Raw genomic sequence first — 5,000 nt, 5'->3', positions numbered from 1 at the left:
ACATCTAAGGTATGCAAGATTAAAGGGACTTTTAGTAGCTCAGAATTAACTTGTTTCCGATGTAATGAGAAAGGGCATTTAGTGAGAAAGTGTGAAGTAGAAAAGAAGGACGTTAAGAGACCAGTGTCTCTAGTTAACCTTTCATCAAGTAGGAATGATGTGATGAGAGAAACTTCAAAATTTTATGGAGAAATTCTGTCAGAAGGTGTAGTTTCCTCTCTTGGAGGAGGGAATTCGAGAGAAATAGTCTTCCTTCGGGGCACCGGAGCTGCTGTCTCCCTAATTAGGAGAGAGAGTGTGCCAAAGAGGGCAGAAATCAACATGGAAGAAAAAGTTATGTTAGGTGGATTTCTAAACACTTGTGTTATTTGTCCTTTGTTGAAGGTAAACTAGCAGTCGTTGACAGTTTGTTTTTCTAAAGAAAAAAGTGGATTGGGAATAACAAATGTATATTTTAAATCATTAGCGATTTTCAGTTCGACAGCTTTGAGTGATATTAAAAAGGATGTTGGTTTGAGCAATTTCTATTGCAAGATGAGAATAAGCTTCTTGTTAGATTTGAAGATAATAAATGAGATTTCATTTGTATCAACATAATTTTATTCAGTACCAATTGGTGTCATCAGGAAAGTTTCTCGCCATGAAAAATTCACTAACTTGAATAGTAAAGATTGCTATAGATTTATAAGGCCAGAAAATTCACCAACAATTGAAGAGACTTATCCCCTTTCGGACTGAAAAATGGTATGGGAGAGCAAACAAACCTTTCATTGGCGACCAACAACCGGCTAAAAATGTTAAATATAAAAAAAACAGCGATAAATGTGATCATTGTGAAGATGTTGAATATACATTGAATATTTTTCATTTTTGTAGTGAAATGAAAACAACATTGACGTATTTTAAAAAGTGTGCCATTCAATACTTGTAAAATAAATAGAGACAATTTTTTGAAAACAGAAAAGTTCAGCTTCAATTATAGAACGAAAAAGGATCATAAAAGTGCCACTGTATTAATTGTAGGGTGTTTATATGCTGTTTGGGTCAGTTAAAAAAAATTACACAAAAGAGGAAACAGATGCCTTTGTTAAGAGCAAGTCTTGTTATGATAAGTAGCTATTAAAAAGCAATTACAAAGAAGGAATAGAAAAGATTTTCACAAAAGAGTACATTTATCACTGCTTTTTTAGTAGCCAGTATTAATTTTGTAAGTAATACTACACTTATTACTAAGTGTTTAAAAATATTTAAAGCCTAGTTTATAAAAAAAAATCCATGGTAATTTGTAAATATTGTAGGTATATATTTTTTTTATGTTTTGTAACATCTTACTTATGTAAATGATATGTAATAAGATAAGTACATAATAAAAACCTAGGCTGCATAAATGAGCCTACCAGCATTCTCTCTCTCTCTCTCTCTCTCTCTCTCTCTCTCTCTCTCTCTCTCTCTCTCTCTCTCTCTCTCTCTCTTGTTAAGGAAAATGGAAATTTCGTTAAGAGAAATAAAACTCCCGTGAATCATAAGAAGCATTTCTAAATCTTTTATTATAAACATTTCTTTAATTCGTTTACTTTGTTATTTGTATTTAATTTGTTCGTTATTTATTTATCTATTTATTTTGTATTAACATTCTTTCAATTCGTTTACTTGGCCATTCACACTCAGGCATAAAATAATTTTCTTTAAAACATTGTTCAGTCGAGTAAAAGGCAAACAAACGTCCGTGAGTGGTAGAATTAAGTGTGTACTTACGTTGGGTTAGAATGAAAATACTTCTTATTATTGCAATAATCGTTATATGCAATATACACACATTTACTTCTGCTTAAAAACATAATTCATCCATCCCTCCGCAATAAATAAAACTTATTAGTTACTGCTAAGACAGCTGTATACTAAACCCCACATTTTGTACTCGTGGGTAAACCTTACCTCCGCCGCTCCAGTACCCAAGAGTCTCTCACCCCATTTTATTTCTATTTTTATTTTTTTTATTTATGGTTTCTGCTACATCCTCTTCAAAATGTTACGACACTCCTTGTGTTCCCGAACCTAACCCGTATCTGGACTCCCTACATAATTCCTTCCCACACGGAACCCAAAACAACTTCGGCCTAACGAATAACTTGAACATTCACGCTCGTTCGTGCGTGAAATAAACACCAAATTTAACCCGAAATCAGTTCCTCGCGAACAACACACGCCCTACGAGGCGAACCAGTAACTTCAAACTTTCGGGAACATGCAGACGCTCCCCGAACCAAATCTCAGAGAATTTGTATTTCTTATTCCTTTTCACGCTATAGCCAGCCTCGTCTGTTCGTGAACCAAACACCAAAATTGCTCATTTATAACAAACTTACGTCTTACAAGACGTCCTTAGAACGCTCAACACGAAGGAATCGGTCATAACAAGCAAATTCTGTCCTAATGACAGCCCCCTACTTGAAAATTGAGTTTTATACCATTCTTAGAATGCCCTTTTACCTAATGCTCGATTACAAAGGACCATTAACCAAGAGTGCCACTAGCTGTTCCTAGAGAACATCCTTTCCAGCAATCCGGCCCCCTTTTTTTTCCTAAACCTGCTCTTATACTAGCACCATGCAAGCCAAGGACAATAAAACATTTACTAGGATTGGGAAGTGGATGGGATTGACGAGACAACCCTTGTTTGGCTACGTCCAAGAAAAGGTAGCTGCTTCAAAAAAAAGAGAGGGAGAATGGACACTCAAGACTGGATAGACTTGCAAAGGAAGAACAAGGAAGAAAGGATAAGGGGGAGGAACAAGAAAGAAAGGGTAAGAGGGAAGAACAAGAAAGGCTGGATAGGATTGGATGGGAAGAAAAACAAAGGGTCCATGAACTTCATTTGGTCCAACTAGAGCTGGCAGTCCCACCCAGGCCTCCAGCACGCCCTCCCTCACTCAGGCTCATACTTTCATGCCCAAATGGTCTGAGGCTGAAGGCAAGGTGTGGCTCGATCGGGTGGAAATGGTACTTGGCACATACCCACTTGCTAGCTCCAAAGTCTCTCTACTTATAGGAAAACATTTCCGTGAAATGCCCTATAGTGCGACCATTTTAGGAGGAGATTTTTCCCCACTGACAGAGACAGTTCGTTGATGCCACTTCTTCGACGTCCTTTTAATATTAAAGCTGTCAAGAGAAAACGATTGTGTTTATTGCAATTTAGAATAAAGTGTTAGGTATTTTCGGACATATATACTTTCCCGCTGAGATATATTTCGCTCATAAATCACCGTCGACGAGGATGATCAAGGAAAGCTGGAGGAAGTGTGCAAGGGCGATTGGTAAAGTATATGAAATAACCCCCGAATGTTGGAGACAATGTTGGCGAGTCCAAATAAAGGGTCAGGCCTGGTCCGAATGGGCATACCAATCGGGCAGGGCCCTCAACAAATGGTTAGAGACACACATCTTTGAGAAAGCTCCCATGATTCCAACTGAGTGCTGCCACCTTGTGGACACATGGGACACACATCATGCCCATGCAAGCTCATTAGGATGGAAGATCTGCTCTCCTTCCTTCATCTTTAGTCTCCTTTTTCCCAAAAATAGGCATTCACAGAAGCCTATTGTATGTGGGTTCTGCAAGAAACCTGTCCATCTCACAGAGGAGGGCTGAAACGGGACCCAGACCCCTCACAAGGCACCTTTTAAACCCCCTCCTAGGAATCTACCCAAATGATTTCCTCTGACTCCTTGGGTACCAAATAACAAACCAAACTACTCCTTGGGAGCAATACCCCGAATAGAATTCAGCAATGAACAGTGCAATGACTGTGGCTAGAATGATCACATGTCTGCACAGAATTTCTTTGTTCCCTATACTCAGAGACATCTGCTATTGCCATGGCAGTTCAAAATTCTGAGGGTCCCATATATGTGGCACCTCCTCAAGGTAAATACCCTGCCCGCCAGGTCAATGCCTTTGGTGATACTGGCGTGCAAAGCTCCCTAATATAGGAGGATAAGGTCCCTCTGGGGTCACCATTGATCAACGAAACCTCATAACCCATGAGAGTATCAATCATACCAAAATGATACTACCCAATATCCAGTTGAGGGTAACAGAACCTCACCAATCTAAAATATGTACACTTGCAGTAGCAAGCTACCTTCCTGGGGGTTATGACATCCTCCTGGGACAGGACTTCCAGTCCTCCCCCAATTTACGTCATTCCAAGGGTCCTAACCCCTCCAATCATCCATCAGGCATAATTATGCCTTAACTCTCATTATTAATGCTACTTAAGTGCCCTGTGCAGTGCCAATTTCCAATTGTCAGGAACATTGAGCCCCTGAGAAATTTGATTCCTGTGTCTGGCTTGGTCTCATAACCTGTGTCAGAGCACTTCTCAGATCCCCTTTCCGGAGGTCAAAACTTTTCCATATACCCACAGCCAGGGTCACTGTCATGGTAATTGTTTCATAGTGAAGAAACATATTAAAGGAAAGGAAAATGTATCTTCTTCAGGTAGGTCTGTAGCAAGGAGGCCTTCCCACACGTGCTTTGAATATGATGCAACATTTCGTCGAGAACATTCTAAAAAATTCCTACCGAGGGACGGTAACATTTGCTAGTTATGCTCCGCCCTTTCAGCCCCACCCCGAGATCGACGCTGAGGTAGTGAAGAGACCAGATCATCAGAGACAAGAGGATCAGATCATCAGAGATAAGAGAAGAAGGGAGAGACAAAGGATAAGAGAGACAAACGAGAGAGAGTGGGGAAGGAAACAAGTATAGTCTGTAGTCAGAGAGAGAGAGATCCCAACGTCAAGTAACCCTTTCAGAAAAGAAGAGTCCTGCCAGTGGTTTTGAGAAGTAACCCGCCCTTCAAGTTTCAAGACTAAGGCATTCCTTCCTTTAGTAAAAAGATAAGAAGCCATCTGAAGGTTTTACTGTCACCTTTTGTGAAGCCCTCGCTTCGAGCACTGATCTCAACAGCTGTAAAACTGGACAGCAAGTATTT

Source organism: Macrobrachium nipponense, chromosome 7 (genome assembly GCF_015104395.2).
Source record: "Macrobrachium nipponense isolate FS-2020 chromosome 7, ASM1510439v2, whole genome shotgun sequence".
Lineage (NCBI taxonomy): Eukaryota > Metazoa > Arthropoda > Malacostraca > Decapoda > Palaemonidae > Macrobrachium > Macrobrachium nipponense.
The sequence above is the reverse complement of the archived record's forward strand: the minus strand, read 5'-3'. Positions refer to the sequence as shown.